The sequence below is a fragment of the Anabrus simplex genome, chromosome 14 (genome assembly GCF_040414725.1).
Source record: "Anabrus simplex isolate iqAnaSimp1 chromosome 14, ASM4041472v1, whole genome shotgun sequence".
Classification (NCBI taxonomy): Eukaryota; Metazoa; Arthropoda; class Insecta; order Orthoptera; family Tettigoniidae; genus Anabrus; species Anabrus simplex.
The window spans coordinates 13,066,628-13,088,061 of record NC_090278.1 but is presented as its reverse complement, the minus strand read 5'-3'; positions in this window follow the sequence as shown (position 1 = coordinate 13,088,061).

Sequence of the window (21,434 nt, the reverse complement as noted above, 5' to 3'; positions counted from 1 at the left end):
AGCTTGTATTGAAGCAAGTATTCGTAACATGATCAGGTTTAGCTATGGTAGAGAGTATAACGTGCCGTGCAGGTTCGATTCATTACATTTGGGGCTTAAATGCAAAATGTTAAATATCTCGAAAACGGTGCATCGTAGAGCAAAACCTGATACCTAGGTTTGCAGTATCAGGAACAAGAAAAAAAACATAGTCTAATGATGAGATCGACGGTTCGATCCCTACTTAGGCCCTTTGGCATTGGCAGCTATCTAATTCTACAAGATGGGGGCTATACATAGCTTCTTATGAGGCAGCTTAAGAGCGCTTGCACAAGATGGGTGCTGCTCTTATGAGACGCCCTAGGGGTGCTTGCGCAAGGTGGCAGCGACAAGACGGTGACTATACACAGCTCCTTATGATACGGTCTAGAGGTGCTCACACAAGATGGTGGCTGCTCTGATGAAGAAAGCTAGCTTTGCATCGTGCAGGTATCTTTACTTCACTAAACCTCATACCTTTGAAATGTAATTTGAAAAATTCTACGTGCTTTTTCATAAGCTGTTAAGGCCTCCTCTTATGTCAAGGCATAAACCTGCATCGGGATAGCTAGAGTAAGCACGTGCTGCAGTGATGACGTCATTATGCATGTTTAGACTTGCAAATCACTAAAGAAACATAACAAGACTAGAATCGAACACTGCACTCTATGCTGTTAACTTTATCATGTGATCGGAACATTGATTGAAGTGTTTAGAACACTAAATAAGTAGAACAGAACACTGTACTCAATACAACATGTCAGGGGATACCTTTGTTCTAAGAAGATTAGATTACCGCACATTCCTTGTAGGGCTAATAGGCTAATGGGCTAATGGGCAAAAGGGCTAATGGGCTAAAGGGCTAAAGGGCTAAAGGGCTAAAGGGCTAATGGGCTAAAGGGCTAGGGTGCCTCTCCTCTCTTTATCCGGGCTTGAGACCGGCTCTACAACTAGAGGCGGAGTTAACACCCTAAGGAAGGGAGAATGTTGGGAAATAATCTATACGAATATAGCTACTCGATCGACTATATACTACAGATGGATGACTTAGGTGAGGGTAAGCGCTTACTTAATAATACCAACACGACGTAATTCATGCTCTATTTCAAAAATATCTTCTTTGTACTGTGTGTAACCAGCATCATGATAGGCTCTTAGCAGTTGTAAACGTTTTACCAGTACGTTGGGGTCTTTACAGTAGCTTATATCTACATAGGGTAACAGAGGCTTGTTGTGAACTTTGAGTCTATATGCAGACAGTTGATGTGCAGGGACTTGTTTTGATATAATACGTGCTTCAGCAGTAGCGTTTCTAGGTACAAACATAACTTGTTTCGATAGCGATGAAGCGTTGAAATTTCCTTCTTCTTTACCTTGCATCTCTTCTTGAGATGTTTGCACTTCGACAGAACGTGTAGTAGGCTTAGGAAATGAAGTAAAATCATCAAGCTGTAATGGCAATGAATTTTCTTCTTCTTCTACTTTCCCTTTACTACTGTTTTGATCAACATCATTATCCTTATTATCATAATCATGATCTTGCCTCTCTTTATCTTGAAGTTTGTGCTCAGTAACAGAACTTGCAGCAGGCCTAGACAACAAGGGAGAATTAAAAATCTCTCGCAGAGGTGTACTTTTTAAACATAAATCAGTGTTCGCTGGAATATGGTCGAGCTCTTTGTATTTTGTTCCCGATGAAGCTACATTACACGCGGCTTCATGACGTTGAGCGTTGTATGCGTTCTTGAACTCTCTTCTACAATGTTTGCATTGAAAAATCGTCCTACATGATATCTCATGACGTCTCCTGTGATAGCTTCGGGAAAATGCTTTTCCACACTCTTCGCAAATATACCTAGAAATAGGTTTTTCCATGACGGACTTTTATCTTCTGCTAACAGATTCTTCTTTAAATCTACTCGACATTTGTTACTCTCAACTTCGATGATGCGAACAGCTTAGCGATTAACAGTAAACTAACACAAAAGCGTATAACCAAGGTAGCAACAGTAAGGTTTAAGCCCATCAAGATGGCAAGAGTGAGGTTAGCGACGTTCTGCTGTTGGATTTTAAATTCCGCGCTATAACGTGCATAAGGTGGCAGCCTTGAGGTTTACTGCCGTAAAGATGGCAGCAGTGAGGTTAGCGACGCTCTATTGTCCTTCAAAGTGAGGTTAGGGTCCGTCAAGAAGACAGCTGTCAAAAAAGCACGTGGCTATGTTTACCAAACAAGAGCACGTGGTCGTGACCTCACGGTCACGTAGTATGCTGCTTCAGCATGCAAAGTTCAATGTCTACACCTACGTAGTTAACACTCTGCTATGTTCACTTACACATAACTATTTTTATGCTTTAAGTTCGTGCACATAGGTTATGTTAAGATAGCAGCACAAGTGCAAGCGATGGTCGCACGCTCGCGTAGAGGTTGTTTAGTACGATAGTTGATGTATGCATTATCAAAAGGTGATATGTACACGCTTGTAAACCTTGCTATTCTTACTGCTACTATGTTCGCAAGATTTTCAAACATCGCTATTATTTATGCTTTAAGTTCGTTCGCTTAGGTCATGCTAAAGTAGCAGCGCAAACACATGTGAACGTTGTACATTCTAGCGGGATGTGTTAATATAGTTGATGCATGCAGAATCGAAAGGTGTTGTGTACACACTTTGAAACTTAACTGTTCTTCGTGCTTTAAATCCGTGCACATAGGTTATGCTAAGATAGCAGCAAACTCTAGCGGGAGAAGTTTTGTACTCTAGCTGATGCATGTATAATCGATAGGCAATGCGTACACGCTTTTAAAACATTGCTATTCTTACTGCTGCTGCTATGTTCACAAGATTTTTATACATCAGTATTCTTTATGCTTTAAGTTCATTCGTATAAGTTATACTAAGTTAGCAGCATACTTATAAGGTTGTTGCACGCTCTAGTGGAAAAAGTTTAGTAGGAAAGATGATGCATGCAAAATCGATAGGTGATGTGTACACGCTTTGAACTTGGGTATTCTTTATGCTTTAACTTCGTGCACATAGGTTAAGTTAAGATTGCAGCACACACAAGCGATGATCGCACGCTGTTGTGGAAGAAGTTTAGTACAAGAGTTAATGCGTGCAAAATTGACAGGTGTTGTGTACACGCTATTCTTTGTGCTTTAAGTTCACGCACATAGGTAGCAGCACACAATTGCGAACGTTGTACACTCTAGCGGTAGACGTTTAGTACGATAGTCGATGCATGCAAAATCGATAGGTGATGTGTACACGCTTTGGAGTATAGCTATTCTTTGTTGCATGCAAAATCGATAGGTGATGTGTACACGCTTTGGAGTATAGCTATTCTTTGTGCTTTAACTTTATACACATACGTTAGCAATACACAAATGCGATCGTTGTACACTCTGGCGGTAAAAAATAGTCGATGCATGCAAATCAATAGGTGATGTGTACACGCTGTTAAACATCGTTATTTTTTGTGCTTTAAGTTCGTGCGTATAGGCTATGCTAAGATAGGAGTACAATCTAGCGGAAGAAGTTCAGGGTGATATGTACACGCTTTGAAACATGGTTATTCTTTGTACTTTAAGTTCATGCACATAGGTTATGCTAAGATAGCAGCACAATCTAGAGGAAGAAGTTTAGTACGAAAGCCGATGCTTGCAAAATCGATAAGTAATATGTACACGCTTTGAAACATGGCTATTCTTTGTACTTTAAGTTCATGGGTATAGGTTATGCTAAGATAGCAGCACAATCTGGCGGAAGAAGTTCAGGGTGATCTGTACACGCTTTGAAACATGGTTATTCTTTGTACTTTAAGTTCATGCACATAGGTTATGCTAAGATAGCAGCACAATCTAGAGGAAGAAGTTTAGTACGAGAGTCGATGCTTGCAAAATCGATAAGTAATATGTACACGCTTTGAAACATGGCTATTCTTTGTACTTTAAGTTCATGTGTTTAAGTTATGCTAAGATACCAGCACAATCTACCTAAAGAAGTTCAGTACGAGATTCGATACATGCAAAATCGATAGTTGATGCGTACATGCTTTGAAACATGACTATTCGTTGTTCTTTAAGGTCATGCGTATAGGTTATGCTAAGAAAGCAGCATGATCTAGCGGAAGATGTTTAGTACGAGAGTCGATGCATGTAAAATCGATAGGTGATGTCTACACGCTTTAAAACATGGCTATTCATACTGCTGCTCTGTTCCTAAGATTTTTAAACATAGCTAATCCTAATGCTGCTCTTAACGACGTAGAGCAAAGGATTGATTACGTGACCGTGACGTCACGACCACGTGCTCTTGTTTGGTAAACATAGCCACGTGCTTTTTTGACAGCTGTCTTCTTGACGGACCCTAACCTCACTTTGAAGGACAATAGAGCGTCGCTAACCTCACTGCTGCCATCTTTACGGCAGTAAACCTCAAGGCTGCCACCTTATGCACGTTATAGCGCGGAATTTAAAATCCAACAGCAGAACGTCGCTAACCTCACTCTTGCCATCTTGATGGGCTTAAACCTTACTGTTGCTACCTTGGTTATACGCTTTTGTGTTAGTTTACTGTTAATCGCTAAGCTGTTCGCATCATCGAAGTTGAGAGTAACAAATGTCGAGTAGATTTAAAGAAGAATCTGTTAGCAGAAGATAAAAGTCCGTCATGGAAAAACCTATTTCTAGGTATATTTGCGAAGAGTGTGGAAAAGCATTTTCCCGAAGCTATCACAGGAGACGTCATGAGATATCATGTAGGACGATTTTTCAATGCAAACATTGTAGAAGAGAGTTCAAGAACGCATACAACGCTCAACGTCATGAAGCCGCGTGTAATGTAGCTTCATCGGGAACAAAATACAAAGAGCTCGACCATATTCCAGCGAACACTGATTTATGTTTAAAAAGTACACCTCTGCGAGAGATTTTTAATTCTCCCTTGTTGTCTAGGCCTGCTGCAAGTTCTGTTACTGAGCACAAACTTCAAGATTAAGAGAGGCAAGATCATGATTATGATAATAAGGATAATGATGTTGATCAAAACAGTAGTAAAGGGAAAGTAGAAGAAGAAGAAAATTCATTGCCATTACAGCTTGATGATTTTACTTCATTTCCTAAGCCTACTACACGTTCTGTCGAAGTGCAAACATCTCAAGAAGAGATGCAAGGTAAAGAAGAAGGAAATTTCAACGCTTCATCGCTATCGAAACAAGTTATGTTTGTACCTAGAAACGCTACTGCTGAAGCACGTATTATATCAAAACAAGTCCCTGCACATCAACTGTCTGCATATAGACTCAAAGTTCACAACAAGCCTCTGTTACCCTATGTAGATATAAGCTACTGTAAAGACCCCAACGTACTGGTAAAACGTTTACAACTGCTAAGAGCCTATCATGATGCTGGTTACACACAGTACAAAGAAGATATTTTTGAAATAGAGCATGAATTACGTCGTGTTGGTATTATTAAGTAAGCGCTTACCCTCACCTAAGTCATCCATCTGTAGTATATAGTCGATCGAGTAGCTATATTCGTATAGATTATTTCCCAACATTCTCCCTTCCTTAGGGTGTTAACTCCGCCTCTAGTTGTAGAGCCGGTCTCAAGCCCGGATAAAGAGAGGAGAGGCACCCTAGCCCTTTAGCCCTTTAGCCCTTTAGCCCATTAGCCCTTTAGCCCTTTAGCCCTTTAGCCCATTAGCCCTTTTGCCCATTAGCCCATTAGCCTATTAGCCCTACAAGGAATGTGCGGTAATCTAATCTTCTTAGAACAAAGGTATCCCCTGACATGTTGTATTGAGTACAGTGTTCTGTTCTACTTATTTAGTGTTCTAAACACTTCAATCAATGTTCCGATCACATGATAAAGTTAACAGCATAGAGTGCAGTGTTCGATTCTAGTCTTGTTATGTTTCTTTAGTGATTTGCAAGTCTAAACATGCATAATGACGTCATCACTGCAGCACATGCTTACTCTAGCTATCCCGATGCAGGTTTATGCCTTGACATAAGAGGAGGCCTTAACAGCTTATGAAAAAGCACGTAGAATTTTTCAAATTACATTTCAAAGGTATGAGGTTTAGTGAAGTAAAGATACCTGCACGATGCAAAGCTAGCTTTCTTCATCAGAGCAGCCACCATCTTGTGTGAGCACCTCTAGACCGTATCATAAGGAGCTGTGTATAGTCACCGTCTTGTCGCTGCCACCTTGCGCAAGCACCCCTAGGGCGTCTCATAAGAGCAGCACCCATCTTGTGCAAGCGCTCTTAAGCTGCCTCATAAGAAGCTATGTATAGCCCCCATCTTGTAGAATTAGATAGCTGCCAATGCCAAAGGGCCTAAGTAGGGATCGAACCGTCGATCTCATCATTAGACTATGTTTTTTTTCTTGTTCCTGATACTGCAAACCTAGGTATCAGGTTTTGCTCTACGATGCACCGTTTTCGAGATATTTAACATTTTGCATTTAAGCCCCAAATGTAATGAATCGAACCTGCACGGCACGTTATACTCTCTACCATAGCTAAACCTGATCATGTTACGAATACTTGCTTCAATACAAGCTAAAACAGACCGAATGCCAAAGGGCCTAAGTAGGAACCGAACCGTTGATCTCATTATTAGACTATGTTTTACTTGTTCCCCATACTGCGAACCGAGGTATTGGGTAGAAAAATTTTGTCCGTTTTGCTCTACGATGCACCGTTTTCGAGATATTTAACATTATGCATTTAAGCTCCAAATTTAATGAATCGAACTAGCACGACACGTTAGCCTCTAAGCTAAGAGCAGCAGCCATCTTGCGCAAGCACCCTTAAGGCGTCTCATAAGGAGACGTGTATAGCCGCCATCTTGTGTCCGCCATCTTGCGCAAGCATCCTTAGGGCGTCTCAAGCCATCTTGTGCAAGGACATTTAAGCCGTCCCATAAGAGCAGTCGCTGTCTTGAGCAAGCATCCCTAGGGCATCTCATAAGGAGCCATGTATAACTACCATCTTGAGCAAGCATCCCAAGGGCGTCTCATAAGAACCTGTGTATAGCAGCCATCTTGCGTAAGCACCCTTAAGGAGTCATGTATAGCCGCCATCTTATGCAATTAGCGTCGAGAGAGGGCCGCTGTAGAATTTCTCTTTTTAAATTATCCACCACCACATTTCAAAGGTATCTAGCTAAAGATGGCAGCACTGCGGATGACAGGTGACGAATTTACATCTACTACGATAAAGAGGGCAGCACGGTGCTCTCTGGATTAAAGATGGTGGATGACAGCTGTCAAAAAAGCACGTGGTTATGTTTACCAAACAAGAGCACGTAGAATTTGCCACCACCACATTTCAAACTAAAGAGGGCAGCACTATGCTCTGTTGATTAAAGATGGCGGATGGTAGCTGTCAAAAAAGCATGTGAGTTTGTTTCCAAACAAGAGCACGCGGGATTTGCCGCCACCACATTTCAAAGGTATCTAGCTAAAGATGGCAGCACGGTGCTCTCTTGATTAAAGATGGTGGATGATAGCTAGCAGAACTTTTCAAATTACCCGCTACTACGTGCTTAAGGTAGTAGCCATAAAGAGGGCAGCACGGTGTTCTGTGGATTAAAGATAGCGGATGACAGGTGATGAAATTGCCCGCATGATAGCAGCACGGTGCTCTGTTGATTAAAGATGGCGGATGGTAGCTGTCAAAAAAGCATGTGAGTTTGTTTCCAAACAAGAGCATGCGGGATTTGCCGCCACCACATTTCAAAGGTATCTAGCTAAAGATGGCAGCACGGTGCTCTCTTGATTAAAGATGGTGGATGGTAGCTGTCAGAAAAAAAGCACGTGAGTTTGTTTCCAAACAAGAGCACGTGGAATTTTTCAATTTGCCGCCACCACATAGAGGGCAGCACGGTGCTCTCTTGATTAAAGATGGCTGCTGTCACGTGGAATTGTCTGCCACCACAGGTATCTAGCTAAAGAGGGCAGCACTGAGGTTTGCGATGCAAGATGGCTGCTGTCAAAAAGCATTTTTCAAATTATCCGCCACCACATTTCAAAGGTAAGTAGCTAAAGAGGGCAGCACTGTGCTCAAAGATGGCGGATGACAGCTGTCAAAAACACGTGGCTTTGTTTACCTCGCGCTAGTTAGGTTAAGTTGGTAGCACTAAGGTTTAGACCCGTTAAGATGGCAGCACTGCCGATGACAGGTGACGAATTTTGCAGCTACTGCGATATAGAGGGCAGCACAGTGCTTTGTGGTTTAAAGATGGTGGATGACAGCTGTCAAAAAAGCACGTGGCTGTCAAAAAAACACGTGGCTTTGTTTACCTCGCGCTAGTGAGGTTAAGTTGGTACCACTAAGGTTTAGACCCGTCAAGATGGCAGTACTGAGGTTAGCGATGCGTTGTTGTCTGTCAAAAAGAACGTGGCTTTGTTTACAAATCTCTCAAAAGCACGTGGCTGTCAAAAAACACGTGGCTTTGTTTACCTCATGCTAGTGAGGTTAAGTTGGCACTACTGACGTTTAGGCCCGTCAAGATGGCAGTACTGAGGTTAGCGATGCGTTGTTGTCTGTCAAAAAGCACGTGGCTGTCAAAAAACACGTGGCTTTGTTTACCTCACGCTAGTTAGGTTAAGTTGGCACTAGTGAGGTTTAGGCCCGTCAAGATGGCAGCAGTGAGGTTAGCGATGCGTTGTTGTCGATGACAGCTGTCAAAAAGCACGTGGATTTGTTTACAAATTCAAATCTCGCGCCAAAATTCAAATTTCCCGCCAAAATTCAAATTTCCCGCGGGCGGCGGCGGCGGCGGCGGCGGAGGCGGCGGCGGAGGAGGAGGCGGGCGGCGGAGGAGGTGCCGCAGAACTCTGCCATTATACTACTAGTGATCATTGCCCTCATTTCGGATTTAAGTCGTGCTGTATTAAAAATATTTTCCATATACTTCGATCAATTTGCTGAAGTGCTTTTTAGGACAATCACAAAACAAATGAACATTTCTTGCAATCATTGTGTGGTGCCCAAAAAAATCGTGTGAAGTATTTCAGCTTAGAACTCTGGCCTGTAAGGTTCAATATTGCACGAATTTCTATCAAAGAATTACCGTTCATAATTATATATGTGCCGCGAGTCAGTATTTCGACAACATTGTCACATAGCAATATCTTGAGGCGCAACGGCTGTATAGCCGGTACTTGCATATATTTTCAAATTGGTTTTATTTTCATTCGGCGTGATTTAAGGAATATGAAATATGCTCTTTTATCTGATGAAATGACATCCTGCGTTGTATGTTCTTTAATTGTTTTATTTTACAACTAGCTTTATGTCGTACCGACACAGATAGGTTTTATGGCGACGATGGTATAGGAAAGGGGTAGGAGTTGGAAGGAATTGGCTGTAGTGTGTTTTTTGGCTGGTGTGAAAATGGGAACCACAGAAAACTATCTTCAAGACTGCCGACAGTGTGGCTCGAACCCACCATCTCCCGAATGCAAGTTCACAGCTGCACGCCCCTAACCGAAAGACCAACTCGCCCGGTTTAAATGTTTTATTCTACCTTACAAGTCCGAACTTTTCTATAAGATTGGCCTATAAATTGTGTTCAGTCGAATGGAATTACTTTTTTATTCACATTAACACTCTTAAGAGTATGGTGATATTAATACGTGTTATTTCCTTATTTGTTTATGCAAGAAGGCCAATACTACTGTAAATTGAATAGATCTGTTTGCTCAGTTTAAGTGTATGTTGGGTAGTCCTTACTCAACTGCTAGATTCAATGTTCCCAGTTATCATGAAGTCACTAATTGAGTTAAAATGTCACTACGTGAAATTTTGTGAACTAGGTCTACATGAGGAGGATACTGAAACATTAAATGGATGGATAACTAAAACATACCTAATTAATGAATAGACTCAGATTCCTCTTCTGGAGTAGTTGCAATTGGAATATGAATATGCAGCTGAGGTTCCTGTCTTACGAAAGGTACTTTAGAGAATTCATGATTATGTGTTGCAGGTCTTCCTAACATTTCTAAGTGCGTTTTTTGGCGTGAAGCGTGAAGCAGTTCTGGCTTGTTGTCTGGTACGCAATTTTATATTCACCAAGTTCAGCTGACTGAAAGGACCTTCTGCCTCTGCTTTACAAGGTAGAGAAACACTGGCAAATATTTGAATGGATTAACAGCAACAGATTACCTAGGCCTATACATTTCAAAAAACTTCCACAAAACTTTCCGCTGGCTATCGTCGTAAGGCGAGTCTTGTAAAATGGAGCAGCCACATGGGATCCGTACCGAAGAGAGCTCATCTTACCAGGGGTAATCCGTGCTTGCCGCTCGACCGTTTCCTCCATCCCTTGGACATTATGACTTTGTCCGAAGCTGCTGACAGACGGCAGCGGGTAGCACGCAAATAGTGACAAAGTGTCAAGTGCAGTGACATCATGCGGAGGGTTTCAGAACTATATCTACCACTGAATGATATTTGAAAATTGAATGCGTTACGTCCTTGTCGTCTCTTTCTTTCTACAGTAGATTAGATGGCGGGACTACACCAGGGCCACACGTAGTCAAGCAACGGAACTAGTGCAGTTGTGCGGAACTTTTACACTTCTGAGAGATGAAATTATAAACACTTGCCTTGAAACAACCTAAAATCATACTTCAGACAGTCCTTTGCGCTATCATAAGGCATGCAATGAATGCCTTGCATGCAAGGAAAATACGACCCTGTTCACCAAACTTCTGAATGCGTTACTGTGAGGAATTTCTTGGTCTGAAATACCAATCTGCCTAAGATCTTTTCCGCATTCCTGGAAAAATCTCGGACTTATTCTTCTTCTTCTTCCTTCGTTATGCCCATTCATAGAGCGCGTTTGAACTTGATAGTTGGTTTGATGGTTTGTGCCTTCTTATCCTCCCAAAATCTCTTCATGAATGCACTGTGTTGCATCTTGCGTTCTGTCGACCACTTCCTACCAGTTGTCTTTTTTGGTTTCTCCCTAAATTTATGATTAGCTACTTTGGTTCTAAAAGCTCCACGATTTTCCATGATGTCGTCTGTAATATTTATTTCTTGGAGGTCCGCCTTAGTTTCTTCTAGCCATTTTATTTTGACCTTCTTTGAGTTGATTACTTTGAATAATCTTTTAGTTAGTCTGTCGCTGTTCATTCTGTAGATATGGCCATAGAAATTAAGGCGCCTTTTCCGTACAGCATCAGTAAACCTGTCGGTGAAGGAGTAGAGGTCCGCTGTTTTCCTCTTAATCCACATTCCATTTTCTCTCGTAGGACCATAAATTTTCCTGAGAATTTTCCGCTCCTGCTTTTCAATTTCTGTAATTTTAGAGTGACCACCTAAGCATATGGTTTCTGAGGCATATAAAGCTTCGGGCAATACAACTGTCTTGTAGTGTCGTAATTTTGCATTACGCGATATGACTCTTTTGTTGTAGTAATTCCACGTCAGTCTGTATGCCTTATGTAGTTTGGTGTTTCTTTCTACATTGGCACTACTGTCTAATCCTGATGGTAGTATAATTTCTCCAAGGTATTTGAAGGAGGGCACCTGTGAAATTGTGCCGTTTTCCATCTCTAGCGGAGTTCTTTTGCTATTTTGACGTAGATTTTCCATGTACTTGGTTTTCTCGTAGGATATCTGGAGGCCTGCCTTTGATGCTATATTGTGTAGTCTCTGTATGGCATACCTTGTTTCATCCTTGGTCTTAGTAATGATTGCGAGATCATCAGCAAATGCTAAACATTTCACATTGACCTTGCTTCCCAAATTTCCGATGTTCACACCCTTGATATCCTTTTCCCACTCTCTAATAACTTTGTCTAGAACTAAGTTAAACAGAATAGGGGAGATGCTGTCACCTTGACGAACGCCCGTACATATTTCAAAAGGCTCAGAGATTTCTCCAAGGAATTTCACTTTAGAGGTCGTACTTGTGAGGGTCTGCTGGATAAGTGCTCTGGTCTTCTTGTCCACTCTGAGTTCTTCTAGGGTATCAAATACTGTCTGTCTGTCCACAGAGTCATACGCCTTCTTAAAATCCACAAAGGTGACGATCGTGCTGGCACTTCGGCGAATCCTTAATATCGTCTTCAAGTTCCATATTTGTTCTGCACATGATCGACCTTTCCTGAAACCCGCTTGGTACTCGCCAATCAGATGATCTGTCTGTTCTTCTAACCGGTTCAAGAGAGCTTTGGAAAGGATTTTGTATGCGATTGGCAGTAGAGATATGCCTCTATAGTTGTTTGGATCTGCCTTGTCACCTTTCTTGTGCAATGGGTGTATTAATGCACACTTCCAATCCTGTGGAATCATTTCCGTTTCCCATATTTCTACTAGGATTGCATGAATTTTGCTTACAAGATCATCTCCAAGTTTACACATCTCCGCAGTGATGCCGTCCTCTCCAGGAGCTTTATTATTTTTAAGCGATCGTATAATCTCTGCTGTTTCCTGTATTGTCGGTGGCTGTGAATCGGGGTTGGGCATGGGCTTTTCAAAGTTCAGTCTTTCCTTTGGAGGATCACAATTGAGGAGGTCTCGGAAGTAGTCAGCTAGAATAGTGCAGTTCTCTTTGGTGTTCGTTTCTAATGTTCCATTTGCTCGACGGAAACATAAAGATGGTGGTTGATAGCTAGATAAATTCTCACGGAAGGTCTTGTAGAAATTCCTGGAGTTGTTTCTAAGGAAATCTTGTTCGATTTCCATGAGTCTAATTTTGTCATAGGCTCGTTTCTCCCTGCGGATTATTTTTGAGGAGATTTTCTGAACTTTTAGGAAGGTCTCCCATCTCTTAGTTGTTTGATGTCCATTCCACTGATTCCATGCTTTCATCCGTTCATCAATGGCTTTATCACAGGTCGTGTTCCACCACCTATGTTTGCGTTTCCTTGGAGGCTGCCCTAATTTCATGGCTGATGTCTGAAGTGTTTTACGAAGGCCTGGCCAGTCCTTGGGGTCCTGGTCTCGTATGTCTTGTAGAAAGGTCGTGGCGTTCTGTCGAAGACATTCTGGATCAACTCTTAGAGATCTTTTGTGTTTAGGTCTGCATCTGTTGGGTTGGAATCTCACTTTGATTTGTGTTAGGTAGTGGTCCGAGTCGACAAATCCCTTCCGTACTCCAACATTTTGGATCTCACACATATTCTTTCTGGAGATTGCGACGTGATCGATCTGGAATTCGCCCAATAACGGGTTTGGTGATTTCCACGTTTTCTTCTTATGTGGGGGTCTCGCAAAATGCGTAGACATTAGTTTTAAGACAAATGTTTTACAGAAGTCTATAAGACGTTCTCCATTCTTGTTCGTTCTCCAATGTGCCGAGTGATGACCAACAATCCATTTGTGTTTCCTCTCTCTGCCAACCTGTGCATTAAAATCACCTACTAAGATTTTCACGTGGTGCTTTGGAATCTTGCTAGTGGTTTCTTCTAAGAGTTCCCAGAAGGCTTCCACTTTCTCTGGGTTTTTTTATTGTTATTATTATTATTATTATTATTATTATTATTATTATTTAATTGCATAATTTAATGCAATACATTTTGAATTTATTATTATTATTACTATTATTATTATTATTATTATTTTTATTATTATTCCGGAATTATCGTGAATCACAGAGGTGTACGAAGGTGCTGGGCTGAATGAATGGACAAGGAATTGACAAGAGCATAATTTAATGCAATACATTTTGAATTTTTTCCTTCCTTCTTGTTTCTTTTCTAAATTTGGTAAATAGATTATCTGAATAAACAATAAAAAAATAGTGAACTCTTTAGCTTCAGCAACAACGACTTATAGTCCAAAATCAGGTACAAAAGTAAAGAGAATCATGAGAGAATATACGAAGGATGAGTATTATAGCTCTGAAACAGGTACAAAGAGCAGCTTTTCTGCATCAACTTCCATAGCCTAAGAGTCTGAGCTCCAAACTGTAACACAGTTCAGCTTCTCAGAGGCATACATTTTATACAAGGTTATACAACGGCAATCTTGAAATGAGGTATTTACAGTCACTTCTGCTCAATTATTTTCATTTTCTTTTCCGGAAATATAAAGAGGGGCAATGAGTACCCATACTAAATGGCCATAATGTAAAAAGGAAAAGGTTGATAAATATCGGGTGAAAAACAAAATGCAGTTAGGCGAGAAAACTGCACTCCTTCTAGAAATCTCTTGAAACATTAAGTGGGCTTATGGCAAACAGATACAGGGGCCAAGCCTATTCTGCGCCGGGGCGACTGAATGATAAACATTAAATACCAAAAACTGTTAATAATTTTAGAGGATAAAAACTTTAGTCACTCCATACCGAGTTGAATGGTAGTCAGCAGAGGGTAATCACTGTTGTCCCCTTACATTACATATTTCCCAGTAGGGAATAAAACAGAGTCCACAGACTGGCGAAAATTTTACATTTAAACCATCGGGTTCAGAAATGTACATGAAATAAAAGAGCTTTGAAACCTTCCCATCAAGCTGTCTGCCGGAGCTATCACATGTTAAGAAAATTCTACCATTACCTTAAGTTGCTGGGCCTTCCGAACGCCGATCTGAGGCCTCTGCCACTTTAGTACACGCCTCACACAATAAACTGGAGCTATAACAATGAAAGTACGGCCTTAAAGAGCCCAGCGTTTGTAGCATCTCGAGGGAAAGTTCCAGAACTCTTTACAGGTAGGCTGGATGCTTGTACACACCCCAAATTTTATTTGACTGGAGAAGTTAATATTCACATAATTTCTAATTGGTTGATAGTACAGGAGATTGAGAGGTGTGTGTGTGTGGGGGGGAGTGGAAATTGTTGACAACCATGACACAAGTGCAAAACAATCTTCAAAACTACGGTTAGCCAGCTCTGAAAGTTAGCTTTCTCATTAGAAATAATTGTCCTTAACCCCGCCAGAGATGGCAATTAGGCCAATGGTAGAGATATCTCAATCCAAGTGTCTTGCGTGACATTATTTCAAGTTCAATTACATAGGTGGCCTTATAGAAGGCACGCAGTTTACTTTTATTTTTTGATGTTAGCTTTTCCTCGCACCGACACAGGTAGGGCTTATGGCGACGATGGGACCAGAAAGGCCTAGTAATGGGAAGGAAGCAGCCGTGCCCTTAATTAAGATACAACCCAAGCATTTGCGTGGCGTGTAAATGGGAACCACGGAAAACAATCTTCAGGGCTGCCGACAGTGGGGTTCGAACCCAGCTGTGCACCCCTAACCGCATGGCCAACTCACCTGGTACACGCAGTTTAAATGGATGAAGAAGGTCAACCCCCGATACAGCCTGACACCCCCTAAGGTTTTAACACGGTGTGAACAGCTTTGAGAGCTTGAATCTTGCCATACATAATTTTTAAGAAAACATGTATAAGTAGGAGTATAACTTTATAGAGAGTCCTTTCTTATTTATTTGTTGAAGCAAGGTAGTTTAGATAGTGTTTGCGAAGTAGTAGAAAGTCGGGCTGTTGCTCCCAGACACGATGGCAAGAGCGGCCGCCGCTGACGATGTCAGTTTGGGGACGCCTGGACCCACAATGTACTCTGAGATACCATCCTCCCATATATCGTAGGGAGCAACCAAGGTGACGGTCCTAAAGTACCAAGTAGCATTGATCGGGCCAAGGACAGAGTGGGCGGTTGGAGTCCAGCATCCAAGCCACTCCCAAGGAAGATAGTCCCAAAGGAGTCAGTTTAGACCGAGTCTCAGCCGTAATGAGGCGGGTCCATACCCCACCGCGGCATCTCCCTCTGGTTGACACGACGTGGCCTCATGTGGATGTAGGGCACTGTAACACTGAATACTGGGGCAACGGTAAATTACTCGCAGTGTTACATGTAGTGCAGGTAAGGTTGGCGACTTTCAAGGACTAGTGCACGGAATTTCTGACACAGGTTTGCAGGCAGGGTCCTTAATGGCAGAATGGTAATGAAATCATTGAATGGAAGGCCTTCAAAAAAGAATTTAAACAAAAAATGAAAGTTAACTTAGGATATAACTTACATGCATACACACACACATTATCATTATAGACCGTTATGCCTTTTAGCGTTCAGTCTGCAAGCCTCTGTGAATTTACTAAACGTCGCCACAATCCTCGATTTGAAATTAGTGTTGTGGCCTCATTTAGTTATATACCTCTCATCTTTAAATCGTTAGAAACCGAGTCTAACCATCGTCGTCTTGGTCTACCTCTACTTCTCTTACCCTGCATAGCAGAGTCCATTATTCTCCTAGGTAACCTATCCTCCTCCATTCGCCTCACATGACCCCACCACCGAAGACAGTTTATGCGTACAGCTTCATCCATCGAGTTCATTCCTAAATTAGCCTTTATCTCCTCATTCTGAGTACCATCGTGCCATTGTTCCCACCTGTTTGTACCAGCAATTATTCTTGCTACTTTCATGTCTGTTACTTCTAACTTATGAATAATATATCCTGAGTCCACCCAGCTTTCGCTCCCGTAAAGCAAAATTGGTGTGAAAACAGACCGATGTAAAGATAGTTTCGCCTGGAAGCTGACTTCCTTCTTACAGGATACTGTTGATCGCAACTGCGAGCTCACTGCATTAGCTTTACGACACCTTGATTCAATCTCACTTACTATATTACCATTCTGGGAGAACACACAACCTAAATACTTAAAATTATCGACCTGTTCTAGCTTTGTATCGCCAATCTGATATTCAATTCTGTTGAATTTCTTACCTACTGACATCAATTTTGTCTTCGAGAGGCTAATTTTCATACCATACTCATTGCACCTAGTTTCTAGTTCCATGATATTACACTGCAGGCTTTCGGCACAATCTGCCATTAAGACCAAGTCGTCAGCATAGGCCAGACTACTAATTACATTTCCACTTATCTGAATCCCTCCCTGCCATTTTATACCTTTCAGCAGATGATCCATGTAAACTACGAACAGCAAAGGTGAATGATTACAGCCTTGTCTAACCCCTGTAAGTACCCTGAACCAAGAACTCATTCTACCAGCAATTCTCACTGAAGCCCAATTGTCAGCATAAATACCTTTGATTGATTTTAATAATCTTCCTTTAATTCCATAGTCCCCCAGTATGGCGAACATCTTTTCCCTCGGTACCCTGCCATATGCTTTCTCTAGATCTACAAAACATAAACACAACTGCCCATTCCTTTGGTAGCATTTTTCAATTACCTGGCGCATACTGAAAATCTGAACCTGACAGCCTCTCTGTGGTCTGAAACCACACTGGGTTTCATCCAACTTCCTCTCGACGACTGATCGCACCCTCCCTTCCAGGATTCCAGTGAATACTTTGCCTCGTATACAAATCAATGAGATACCGCGATAGTTGTTGCAATCCTTCCTGTTCCCTTGCTTATAGATAGGTGCAGTTGCTGCTTTTGTCCAATCTGAAGGTACCTTACCAACACTCCATGCTAATTTTACTACACTATGAAGCCATTTCATCCCAGTCTTCCCACTATACTTCATCATTTCAGCTCTAATTTCATCTATTCCTGCTGCTTTATGACAATGGAGTTTATTTACCATCCTTTCCACTTCCTCAAGCGTAATTTCACCAACATCATTTTCCTCCTCCCCATGAGCTTGGCTGTTCGCAACTTATTTACATAAAATATTTCACAACCCACAGGGACAGAAGGCCTCTTATTCCAACTTGCGTATATAAAGCTTAAACTAATAAGATGCTAAGGAAATTAAAAAAATTAAATCAGCCACATCATCACTTGGTGGCAAATAATGAAAAATCAAAGGCCTTCACCCAGGTTTTACTTGACACATGTGTACCCCTGAAATCCTTTCATTTCCCGGGTTACTCACCAAAAGGGTGACAGGAGTAAGGAAATCAAGGATAATGCAAGGTCCATGAAATCTGGGGGCAAGCTTGATCGCGGGAAGAAATTTTTTAACCAATACATGATCTAAAAATTTAAAATTGGTGGGTCTTTTTCCGCGGTCATACCTCATTTTTACTCTCTGATGAGAGGCCTTACGATTATTTCTAGCTTTTCTCCGTAAATCCCGGATATTCTCTGGATTTATTGTCTCTGGCAAAAGTTCTTTTATCGACTAGGTACAAATTTGACAAAGGAGAATTTGGGACAAACTTAAACATAAGAGAAATTGGTGGAAAATTGTGGGACTCATGAACGATCGATTTAAATGCTAATGATCACCAGTGTAAGGAAGTGTCTCAACGAGAATGATCTTCGTGGTGGAAAGCAATAAGGGCAGTTCGAGGATTATGATAAACCCGCTCAGCTGTGGCTGTGGCTGTGGGTGGTACGCGGACGCCGTGACATGTGAGATAGAGAGATCGAAACAAAACTTAAGAAATAAATTAGGGTGGAACACCTTAGCATTAACAGGAACAATATATTGACAGGGTCCAAAAGCTGACAAAACAACATTGAGACAAGAAATAGTGGACTGATCAGTGGCAAGCCTACTCGGAAAAAGCGATGAGAACTGTGTGAAATCATTCACACACACACACGAATGAATTTATTCCCATTCCTTTTAGATTGAGGGAAGATTCCGACGTAATCGATGTACACCCGCGCCAAAGGGCGAGTTGCTTGGTGTGAGGACAATAATCCTAAATAGGTAGACAACGTTGGCTTTCTAATCAAACAAGACTTTCATGCATTGACCAGTTCCCTAATCTCGCCACCCATATTCTTCCATAAACTTCCCCCTTATCTTCTATCGTGTTTCATAGATGTCTAGATGTCCCCCTACTGCGGTCTCTTTGTAATACTTCAAAATCATAGGTAATAGCACTGCTGGAACGAAAATTTTCATCTTCTGACCATGCCTCGAAGGGCAACACAGAACTCCATTCCTCATAACATAAGGGACGACATATTCCCCAGAAGAAAGGGTTTACATAATAGGAGCATGCACCAGATCTTCACATTGATATTTGGCTATATCAAAATCAATTAAAATAGCACTTACGCTAGGTGGTTTGAAAATAAAAGGCGAAGGCCTTTCCTCCGGATCAACAGAATTAGAACCGCCGAAAAACATTCGCCTTGAGGCACCTGCAACTAGATTCTTGGACCTCCGAATGTGTCGCACGTCAAGCTGAAAAGGTGAAATCCTAGTTGGCCATCGGGCGATGCGCCCGGTATGACGGGGCCTATGCAAAACCCAGTTCAGAGTCTGTTTGCTGGTCTCCAAATCAAATTTAACGTGCTAAAGATAAAGATGGAATTTTTCTAAGGCAAATAGTACGGCCAGTCGTATTCAGAGGATATGGAGCCGCCCATCTTACCAATGTTAAATTTTTAAATTCATGTTCCTTTTTCTCAGGATCTAATAAAGTTATGAAAGTGAAATTTATGCCACATTTTATTCAAACCTTACTTGACATACTGGACTTAAGCGGACTCAGATATATATTTTTTTAAACAGTCAATAAATAGATTTTTTCCCTAAAAAACAGCCAAATCACAAACAGTTTTATATAAATCAGGAAATCCCTCCGTTAAAATGTTAACCAATATGAGACAAATTCACGATTAAAATTACACAGCTCTGTGATAAATAGTCACCTAGAAAAAGGAACATACATTTGAAAAAATTAGAAACTGAGAAAGCTGCAGTTGAAACTTTCCACACATGTTTTCATATTTCAGTGCATCCCTGCACCATATGAAGGAGAATCTGGATCTGTCTGTGATTCATACAGGTCTTATTGCTTCCGTTTAGCCTTGTCCCTGAATTGCCTACCTTTTTTCTGCACTTCCTGAACCATTCTTTCTGCTTTCCGTAGTCTTTCTCGGTCCAACTCCTTCATGGTATTCACACAATTCCTTCCTATTTTCAGTCCTAACTCCTGTAATACCAGACATTTAACAATGTTTCCTTTATTATAATTGGCCACTAGGAACTCCAAATCGTAGTGTTTTATGCCCACAAAAGTGCCTTTAGGGATGCGAGACCGTATAACGTTGTTTACCGATTCATTACGATTTTGACTTTTCCCATGAAGACACTTCTCCAACAGCTGGGGGCTGGACAGATCTCTAAAAATGGGCGTTATTTCTTCCATACAGGCAAGAGGAAGTGTGTGTGCTTGGAATGGTCGTAGGGAATGCCTTCTTCTTTTGCTCGTAGATATGGCAATGTAATTCAACTCGGTTTCGCAGCCATTGCTAGCGCAAGTTTAAATTAAAATTCTGGGAACTTTTAATGGTTAAACTATAATGTATTATACATCATTTTAAAGAGCAGACTTCAGAGATTCATAAAATATAAAAACATTATAAAATGTTATTTTTGACCATTTTAACCGTTCCGTATCCCCTTAACTCGTATATACAGTACTTGGCCTATTGAGGTGACAAGGCTCTAGACGCATGGGCAATTTGCCGCCTTCCGAGTTCATATTCCTGTAGAAGAACCGCCGCGACTGGAGATGAAGAGGCGTCGGTCTGGAAAATTAAATTCTTGGAGAAAATGGCACTGCCAAGACCGGGGCGTTATACAGAGCTAATTTCCGATCCTCAAACAGAGCTTGCTGCGATGCCCGCAATTGAAACCTGACACCTTTCTTGCGGATAAGGTTTAGGGCTGCCGTCCAACTAGCGAAGGTTGGAAATTCACCTTGCTGATGAATCTGGCAACCCCTTTAGCATCTTTGGGGAGGCTTGAAGTTACGGATTGCTTGAGTTCTGAAATGATCGACCGAAACTCCATTAGGTGACACAGTATGCCCCAAGAAGGATATAGAAGGTTTAGCCAAATGTACCTTTGACAACTTGACCGTAAATCCAGCTTTACGTAGGTGTTTGGGAGCTTTCTCTAGATGAGCGATGTGTTCTTCAAAGGTCTCAGTGGATTTAACACCATCCAGATAATGGTACAGATATACAAATTTAACATCGGAGAAGACACTAACTAGCAGCCTAGTGAGGACCGCCGCGTCCGTGGGGAGCCAGAAAGGCACCTAATTTTATTCATACAGGTTCCATTCAGTAGCGAAAGAAGTCAGATATTTCGATTCTTCCGCCAGAGGTACCTGGTTAAGACCTACAATGGTGAAGAACTTAGCCTTACGAAACAAAGAAAAACATGAATACAAGTCGAGAAAGGGCACTGATAATAGATCTATCTTACGATTTAACGCCCTCTAATCAATTACTGGTCTGAATCCGCCTTGAGGTTTCGGAACCAGAAAAATAGGTGAGGAATATGCTTACTTGGAGGGTGGAATGATAAGCATTTGGTCTATGATTTCCTTCAGGGCCTTCATTTTAGGCGCAGATAGACTGTGTGGAGGAAATCTTACAGGGACGGAATCCGGAAACTCGATCTTGTATTCAGTTAAGTCAGTAACACCAAGATTTTCCGAAAAACGTCGGAAATTGACTGATATAATTTAC